We start from the raw sequence: 10,714 nt of genomic DNA, 5'->3' as shown, positions 1-10,714 counted from the left end.
CAAATCATCAATGGATAATTCTTACACACTTTGTCAACCAAAACACACCGGCCCAGGGGGTTTGATACTCTAATGACAAACTCAGTAGACTCAACAGACAGAGTCTTACTGGATACTAAAGTCTCACACACATATGAATGAGTCGAACCAGGATCAATCAATACAATAACATTAATATCATAAAGAGTGAAAGTACAAGTAATAACATTAGGGAAAGAAGCCTCCTCTCGAGCACGAATGGCATATGTTCTGGCAGGTGCATGAACCTTAGATCGCACTGTCGTGTCTTTTGTCTCTCTCTGACTACCACTTACATTACCTGTATGCCTGAGTGGTCTACCTCATACTGACACATTACTCGGTTTGGTATTCTGTACTATGTTTTGCTTGGCCACCATCGGACACTCTCGAATAAAATGATCATTTGATCTACATTTAAAGTAAGACCAATCATGCAATCTGCAATCTCCCGGATGCCCTTTACCATAATGCTTGCATTCTGATCTATTTTGTCAAAATTACTAACACTAGCAACTAAAGTAGCTCGTGAACTCACAGGAGGTCAATCTCGATCCCGTCTAGAAAACCCTGCAGTAGCTTTAGATCGGCTGTGATATTCTTTGAATTTTTTGAAGTTGACTGAAATGATTTACTGAATGTTCTTTTACGAGAATCTCTAGCTTCAAAGTCAGCCTTTCTCTTCTCTTTGCCGAGTTCTTTGGCTTTGCAAGCTCATTCAACAAGTACCACAAATTCTTTTATTTCAAGTATACCAACTAACAGTTTAATGTCTTCATTCAATCCATATTCAAATCTCTTACACATAACAGCTTCAGTCGACACACACACTCGGGCATATCTGCTAAGTCGTACAATTTCTTACTCATATTCAGTAACAATCATACGACCCTGTTTAAGTTCAAAAAATTCTTTAAGTTTCTAATCAATGAATCTCTAACCGATATATTTCTTGCGAAACTCTGTCTGAAATAACTCCCAGGTGACAGGCTCTTTCGGTACAACAGATACTAGAGTATTCTACCAATGGTAGGCAGAGTCATGTAACAAGGATATGACACATTTCAAACATTCTTCGGGTGTACATGACAGTTCTTCAAATACACAGATAGTGTTATCAAGCCAAAATTCAGCCCGATCAGCATCATCATTAACTGTGGCCCTGAACTCTTTAGCCGCATATTTTCTAATTTTATAAACAGGGGGCCTACTTAACCTCATCAGATCAATCATCAGAGGTATCACAGATATCGAAGATGGATTATTCTGAGGTGAGGGTTGTTGCACAGCCGGATTGGTTCTAATATATTGTGTAAACCAACCATTCATCATTTGGTAGAAGGCTTGCTTTGCCTCCCCCTCTTGGCTACTCTAGGTAGGCCGAGAATCAACTGACACTGCCCCTTGCGCAAGAGCAGGCGCTATACTTTCAACGTCGTCAGCTAGAGCTCGATCGGGATCCATTCCTATACGAAAACATATTTTTAGATGCTAGAAATCATCACACTATCGAGATATAAAATATGACATGTACAGCTAGACTCACACGCGCTACGTTAGTTCTAGAACCGACTAAACTGTAGCTTTGATACCAATCAAATGTAACACCCTTAACTCGTATCCGTCATCGAATTAGGGTTAATAGGCATTACTAATCAAAACACAACTTAGAACAGACATTCAGTCTAGTTCAATAATTTTAACCGTTACATATAAATAGCTAGGTCTAATATTAAACATGCAAAATTTTAAACTTCTCTTTTGACCATTTAAAACAAAACAAAATTATTACAATCCAGTTAAATCATAAGAATATAAGCCATTTTCGTATGGCTATTAATTTCATATACAATATATCAAAGTACGACTTTCCAAAACATTTATCTAGCCTATACATGCCATAGTTAAAATTTAAATAGTTTAATACTGAGACAGTAGATAGAGTGATGAACTTGCTGACGATCCCCGAGCTTGAAGCTTGATCTTTAAGTCTATAAAACAGAAAGACATAAACAAACAAAGTAAGCTTTTATAGCTTAGTAAGTCTATAGCATAACAGAAATTATATAAATAATAATGTAATTTCCTGGTACACTTAATGAATTCACAAATACTATATATGTTAACTATTACATACAGTCAAATGCATACTTAATTATCAACTCTTAAAACCGAATGTATATTCACTATAAACATGAATAGTCGAATGCTTATATACATATATGTTTAACAGATATTAGCTCCAAATGTATATACACTTATTATAACCAAATGTATACATGTATTTATCACTTGCATATATCCAAATGCATGTGTACTTAACATGTACATATAATCAAACCTATACAAAAATACAAATCACATTTCGTATCTGGGTATATATATATACCAATCATAAAATTTTAACCTAACTCATATATAATGGATATAACTGAATGCATTCTTACTCAACATTTACTTAAAAACAAATGTTTATACACATACATATATATCCCCAATTGCGTATATGGATACTCATCAATTTCATATGCCAAATGCATACATATATATATACCTTTCAACTACATATAACATATGCATATATATATACAATTATCAACCACCTATGCCGAATATATGCACAACTTCTTCAAACACATGAATCTGAACATTCACATAATTTAAACAGATTAATCGACGTTTAACCTGCTAGGCTTAAAACCGGATTCAGTATACTGGCAATTAGTCTACTAGACGTAAAGTCTGAAATATTTCACCGGCATCAAACCTGCTAGACATAAAGTCTGAAATATTTCACAGGCATCAAGCCTGCTAGATGTAAAGTCTAAATCATCTTACTTTCAAACTATATATGTATATAAAATCCATGCATAAAAATTCAACTCAAAATTCATAACTTATATCTTTAAAACACATGGATATATAAATCTCAATTACCAAATCTAACGTGATAATTCAATAATTCAACAAAAACATATTTATATATATAACCTCATACTTTAGGTTCTACTACTAATATTATAAAATTTATCTTATAATATACTATGTACCTTTAACATTCGAATACCACATATACCTATATAATTTCATATACCATTTCAATACCAGATCTTATACATGTACATATATACATATTTGAATCTAAAAATTATATATATAATTCTATACTTATATTAGAAACAAGAACTTATACATGTATACATATACATATTCGAATTTAACATATATATATAAGTATAATTTCATACTTATACTCAATATAAATATATATTCATAAGTATACAGGCTTATTCGATCCAACTTATACAAATATTTTATACACATATATATATATCTATTTGGACATCTTGTAAACATATATAACAAACAACATTAACTAAATTCAAATCTTATTTACACATATACATATATATGTTTGAATATATCACATACCTATGTAATTCTATACCTAAATTCAATACAACGAAATTTACATGTATATACATATTTATTGAAATATAATTTATACATATTTATATTTATACCTAAATTTATTACAAGGACATTTATATGCATATTTGCATATTGATAGTCATTCGAACCTAACATATATATATGTACATAATTTCATACTTTCAATTCGATTTATATACTTTTAATTTTAGCTCAATAAAAATACAATTGATATACATATATATATATACTGATTTAATAAAATTAAATAGCTAATCGACTTACCTCGGACAGTGTAAAATCGAGACCGAACGATTAATCGACAACTTTAGCTTTTCCCTAATCTAACTTCGATTTCTTTGGTTCTTGATCTAAATATATTCAAAGTGAGCTAGTTTAAATATTATCACATTCAATTTAGTCCAAAAACACATAAATAGAAAAATTACCATTTTGCCCCTAACATTTACACTTTTTGCAATTTAGCCCCTATTACATACAACACAAAGTACACAAAATTTGCCTACACTATACAAGGGCCGAATGTTCCTAGTGCTCATACAAGTCCATACATTTCATTTATTTCACATTTTAGGCCCTCAAAAATTTAATTTCACAATTTAGCCCTAATTACTCAATTTCACCAAAAATTCAAAGACAAAACATGTTAATCTTTCACATATCTTTTATATTTCATCATCAAATATCACAAAGCTCAAGAATTCATCAATGGCATATCACAAAATCATCACCAAATTCTAAAATTAAAGCATGAGTCTTGTGGTGCACAAAGCAACGATATCAAAAACATAAAAATTTTTAAAAATCGAACAAAAAAAACCTTTAATTAAGCAAGGATATGGCCGAACCTTCTTGAAGCATTTTAATGGCTTTCTTTCATCTCAATTTCGGCCAAAGAAGATGATACAAACTATATTTTATGTTTTAACTATTATGTATTATAATAATTTGTAATTTACTAATTTAACCTTATTAAAAATAATTATAACCTTTTTATATTAAGGTTAGTTTGACCTTAGCCACCCACTATCTAAATAGTGATTAAATTACATCTTTAAACCTTCTAATTGAAAAGACAACAACAAATAGATGCTTTTAGATTTAACCCTTAAATTTTCATTTTGTGCGATTAGGACCTTTTTATCAAATTGAGCACTCAAACGATCAAATTTTCATACGAATTTTTCACACATAGTAATTCACATACTGCAAATACCAAAAATAATTTTAAAATATTTTTTAACTCGAATTTGTAATCCTAAAATCACTTTGTCTGATTAAGGTAAAAATCGGGCTATTACAAAACCAAAATTAATTGGGAAAGAGATTATGAAATTTAATGTTTTGTCAAAGAAGATGAGGGCTCAATGCTCTTATACATGAGGTAGAAAATTACTGCCAAATACTTCTAAAATAATAGCAGGAGGGAATAGCGAGATTTGGGGGTTACAAAGGAATATGAAACTGATGGGAGGGGAGGAGGTGATAAAGGAGTAAGAGCGTATATCTGTAATAAAAGAACATGAGAAGTTGATTGATAGTACAGAAAAGCAGGGTAATAATTCAAATCTTGCGAAAAAAATAAGCTGGAAAAGAATTAAACCAGTGGCCGTGATGATTCAGACAAAGGCTGAGAGTAATACGAGAAAGAGGAAATCCTCGAAAGCAAGAATTGATATATGTGGTAGGGAAGTCATATATGAATACGAGATTAAAAGATTGAAACAAGACAGAATAGAAGACTGTGATGAGGTCTTATCAGAAGTGATGACTGTCAATTTTGAGCAACTTGATACTCCAAAATTTTTGAAATCGACGGCTGCCAAGAGGCAAGCCGACCGGACGCAATGATAAATATAAGTTGAAATGTCTGTGGATTGTGGAGTCCATGGGCAGTAAGAAGGCTGCGATATTTTCTAAAGCAGTATAATCCCCATATGGTCTTCGTAATTAAGACAAAACTTGATAAGCAAGGCATGGAAAAAGTGAGGACTTACTATCAATTAGCGATTAAGGAACAACAATCCGAATACATGGAAGATCATTTAGGCTACAAAGGGCATTTTAGAGAAGGGATTGTACTGGAAGGTGGGCAGGGGTACGAATATTTTAGTAATTCATGATTTATGGATTCCAGATGCAAAAAATGTCTGGTTATCGTCATTAATTACTAATTTGAGCGATTCTAAAGTTGCTAAGTTAATTGATTCAAATAGTAGAACATGGAAAAAGGAGTTGATAGTTTCTACCTTTCTGGAGGAAGTAGCCGAGAAGATTATCCGTATTCTGTTGGTAGAAGAACCTCACGAAGACTTTCAAGCCTAGAGTGGTGAAGTGTCGGATGAATTCACAGTACACAGTGCCCATAAACTATTACAAAGCATTGAAGACGATCCTAGTGTCATGGGTTGCGCATGGGAGCACGCAACCATGACAAACTTGTGCGATCCATTGTATTTGAAAGAGGTCATTTGGCCCAACCAAACTGGCCCGTTGCCTGAAGAGATTAAAAACCCATCCCAAGAGCTTGGTAAAAAGGGAAAGTAATCCAAGAAGATATGATTATGTAATCTTAGAGTTCTAATTGTATGCAGCTTCTAATTGTGTCTTAGAGTTCTAATTGTATACAACTTTTAATTGTAGCCTTTGATGTACTTTGAGGCTAAACTATAAATAGAGACCTCTTTACTCATTGTAATTCATTAATTTATCAGTAAGAATTTTGAGAGTATTCACTCAAACTTTTCTCTCAAGTGTTCTTGCTTTTCTATGGCTTTCGTTCATCTTTAAACGTTCGTTCTTACTTCGTTCTTCTGCTGTTCTTCGTGGGTGCCTTGAGGGAATTCTGTTGAATCATTTATCTTTGCAAGTTAGGCCAACTTAGGCGTTTTTGCTGTTGAATCCTTTATCATTGCGAGTTAGGCTGACTTAGGCGTTTTTAAGCAAAGAAACTGCCTAAGGCCGCACGGATCGTGTGGAAAAACTCTAAGTCCGTGACACTAGAGCTTACGCTTTACAAGCCGACTATAAGGAATTTTACAAAAAAAAAAAACTATGGCTACTGAATCTACCTTCAAAAGTAAAAATTACAATCTGGAAAATATCGTGGAATTATCTACATATACGAGTTAACATGCTACAAAGAGAGGTAACGAACACTACAATATGTCCCCGGTGTGGAATAGGAACAGAGAATATGGACCATCTCTTCCGTGAATGTCCTGTTTCAGTTTTAGTTTGGAGAGAGTTATCATGCTAGTTAATTTTGCAAGAAACTCATTTGGGGTTTTTACAGTGGCTAACCTGGGTATTTTCGCAGAACTTGCCATCCCAGTGTAGGATTTTTTACTGTGCATTATGGGCAATTTGGGGAGATAGGAATGCTAGAGTGCATAAGGAGGTTAGCAAATTTGGAAAAAAAAAATAGTGAGTTTCATTAATAGCTACATATCAGAGCTAAATGAGATTGATAAAAGAAACCCACAAATTTCTCTAGCTGTTAGTAAATGGGAGACAGCCACCTGATCAGGTTGTGAAGATTAATTTTGATGCAGCATACGATGGGAGACTTTGCTAACTGGCAGTGGGGATCGTGGCCAGAGATAGTGAGGGCAATGTTCTTTTATCATGCTTAGAGATCCATCAACGAGTTGTATCAGCTTTTGCGGCTGAGGCACTCGCGTGCCGAAAAGCGATCCAGATCGACATTGACATGCAATGGAAAAAAATCATTATTGAAGGAGATTCTTTATCAATAATAAAAAAGTGTAAGGCGAAAAGCCTAAATAAGTCTCTGGTATGTGCTTGTATTCATGATATTCATCATCTATTGTTAAAATATAGGGAATGTAGATTTGAATATACCCCATGAATAGCAAACAATCTTGCGCATATTTTAGCAAATGAAACGATGAAGAGTAAGAAGGAAATTTACCTTATTGGAAGTGCTCCCGAATCTGCAGAAAAGCAAGAGGAAAGGGATAGGATGAAAGAACCAGATTGAATATGAAAGGAAGAAGATGAAATGGGGGGGGGGAGTTTGAAAAGGGATGGCAATGGATTAGATGGAAAAGAGCTTTTCCTTAGGAATTTGAAAGTGTCTTGAAAAAGAATGTCAGATGAAGAGACAAGACGGCGACAAATCAGTTTCTGATTGGGCAGAGAAATAGAGTGGTTAATGAGGTTCCAGAGACTTCTGATTTTTATTTTTGTTTTTGATTTCCAGGCCAAATTTTAATTTTGGGCCTTCTTTTTTGGTTGTTGCTCTTAGGTTTGGTTTTCGTTTCCTCATTATTTTAGTGTTGGTTTGCTTGGGCCAAGTCTTATATCTGGGCTCCTTTATGTCTCGTTCTTCTCCTTTAATTTTTATACTTATGTACTATTGAGTTATTACAATAAAGCCCAATCTGAAATTAGTTTCAATATATATATATCAAAAAGAGAGATATAAAAAATAATATATTTGTTAACCAAAAAAAAAAAGGTCTCTTGAAAAAGAATTACATTTCTTAAAATTATTATTTATTAATTTTAAAATTTATTTTTATTCATACTTCCAAAACTATTTATGTTTTAAAAAACAATCTATTTAGCTTCTTTTTTTTTTCATTTATAAGTGATATAGCAATAGTTTAAAATTTTAGATAGTTCTTTTAAGGGATAAATTACTTTGAATATTTTTCTAAAATTTAATGATGTATCTGTAATCTAATTTTATTATAAAAAATAGATAATTAATAATTATAAAATAGAAATAGAAAAGAAAGAGAGATGTACCATTTGTCTCAATATTATGCTTTTGTATATCTAATAAGGTTGTATACAAATATTCATATTCACATTATAATTTTTAAAAAAAATTCCATTTGTAAACGTCAAAATTTAAATAAATTATTTCCATTTAAAACCAAGTATATATATATATATATATAAACGTTATTATTAATAACAAAACCTTCTCGGAACAATTTCTGTTATGTTTGAGACACCATTTTTTTGTGAGAATGATGTCATCATGTTAAGGAACTACAAGAAGACGACGAAGAAGACAATTTTCTTCTCACCTGCTAAAAGGAAATATATTTTAATGTGATGTATATAATTTAATAAAATGCTTATGCTATTTTGTTTTTCATTTTTTATGGAAGATAATGAAGATCTTGAAGGAAATTAGGATGCTTAAACAATTATTTTTAAAATTTTATAATTAAATTTATGACTAATATGTTTATATTTAATTTTTATTTTTACTCACAATAAATTAAGTTTATAAAGTAAATATGTCTCTAAATTCTTTATATTTGATAGGATAAGAATCTAAATTCTAGTTTATATTTTTTGTTGATTTACTTTTTACTTATTTATTGGTAATGCGTGATTAGGACAAAAGAAAAAAGGTATAAAGCTAAAGCTTATTCCCTTCTTTACTTTTCTGAAATTAAACTACAATTAAAGTTTATATTTGTGCTTTTTTTTGGCCATCCAATTTTACAAAAAAAAAAATCTCCAAAAAAAGTCAATTGAGCCCTCCATTTATTTTTCCCTTTCTTTTAACCATCAAATTTATATTTTTTTTGTCAAATCAACTCAAAATGAATGAAAATGTTAACATTTGTTAACTTTGCTGTCGTGGAATACATGTGGATTCCCACGTAGTTGGCATGTAAACATTTAATTATTTTTTTTAAATTTAAGAATATTTTTAATAATGTTAATACTTTTTAAATGATTTTAATGATTTATAAAAATAATTTATACATATTTAAATTTTTTAAAAATTTTAAAAATTAATTAAATCTTCATGTATCATCCACATGGTAATCCACGTGTATGCCATGTTACCAAAGTTAACAACTTTTCTATCCATTTTGGAGTGATTTGACAACAATCAAAAGTTTAAGAACTATAAAAAAAAAGAGTAAAAATAATAGATAAAGGGCTAAAATGATTTTTTCTTATAAATAAAATTGGAGGGCCAAATAAGTCCTCATCTAAAATCTAATTTATACAAATTTTCTCTCTTTTAAATACTATCATTTTTTTTTCTCAAAAAACGAAATGAAAAGAAAAAGAAATACCATCGTTTCTGTCCCTCAAAATACTATATATTTTTAATATCATACGTGTACGTTCCAATATTCACCTGTCTATTTTTGGAAATAAAACAACACAATACTGATATTTAAATTTCGAATATGTTGAGTGCTATTAATGCAATTTGATTGGATACCATATTCACCCAATGTTAAAGAAATTTAATGAAAATAATTTAATATAATGAAAATAATTTGGTACAAAATAAAATAAAAAATTTTAGACTCTACAAGTAGAGTAAGGGAGTTGATAAGTGTCCTACATGGTTATAGTAAAATATTAAAAAAAATACATGTCAATTTTTTAAAGCTACTCGAGGAATAAAAAAAGTATACTACTAGTATATCAAATAGTCACCCTTAATATAATAATATTGTATACTTTTATACACTATCAATAAATTACGGGAAAATATTTGGTACACTAGCAGTGAAGTTTTTACACTCCACAAGCAGAATCAAGAGGTTGACAAGTGTCTTATAGAAAGATTTAGTAAAATATTTAAAAACAATAGATGACAATTTTTCAAGACTGCTAGTAGAAAAAAACACACTTTGAGTTTACTAAATATTAACCCATAAATTACATGATAATATATTAAAATAAAAGCCGGGCGTATTAAAATCTAAAGGTTTATTTGGATGGAACAAAAGTATGAGGGCTTATTAAAATAAAGTAACAAAGTTCAAGGACTTGTTAAATATATTAGCCTCCAATAATTAATTAATCTTTCCTCTACCCTCTATAAAGTGGGCAGGCCGCGCTTGCCCATTCCAGGGCGAGGAGAAACGAAGGAAAAAGAAAATGGGGTTTCGTGAGTTAGTGGGGTTAGTGATGATGATGGTTCTCCTAAAACCAATAAGCGGCAGAGACTCCGTCCTAGTACTGAGGAGCAACGCCACTTACCAGTGCAATGGCTTTCTCGGCGGCTGCGGGATCCGGGAAGAATTGGAGTCGGAGCTGGATTTGTTGATGATAGATTCTACCGTTATCAGAATCCTCGGGGTCGATAAAACTGTCGGTAAAATATACAGCACGCTTACAAAGGATAAGCCAGCGGTAAAGCAAAAGGACTGCGGTCCTAGTTATTCGAAATGTCTTCCACCACCAAACCCAGATAACCATAACAAAAATTGTAAGGGTAATAGCC

General features: G+C 31.4%; 1 long non-coding RNA gene across 1 annotated transcript; it reads right to left on the bottom strand.

Annotated features, from left to right (window-relative positions):
• Nucleotides 1-1,607: 1,607 nt before the first annotated feature.
• LOC107954801 (uncharacterized) lies at nt 1,608-7,645 on the bottom strand. Its single transcript, XR_001699691.2, has 4 exons — nt 6,993-7,645; nt 6,775-6,854; nt 5,721-6,692; nt 1,608-2,009 (listed from the first exon to the last, which is right to left on the bottom strand). It is a non-coding gene; the product is annotated as an uncharacterized lncRNA (long non-coding RNA).
• Between the last annotated feature and the right edge of the window lie 3,069 nt (nt 7,646-10,714).

The sequence above is a fragment of the Gossypium hirsutum genome, chromosome D07 (assembly GCF_007990345.1).
Source record: "Gossypium hirsutum isolate 1008001.06 chromosome D07, Gossypium_hirsutum_v2.1, whole genome shotgun sequence".
NCBI classification, from domain to species: domain Eukaryota; kingdom Viridiplantae; phylum Streptophyta; class Magnoliopsida; order Malvales; family Malvaceae; genus Gossypium; species Gossypium hirsutum.
The sequence above is the reverse complement of the archived record's forward strand: the minus strand, read 5'-3'. Positions and strand labels throughout refer to the sequence as shown.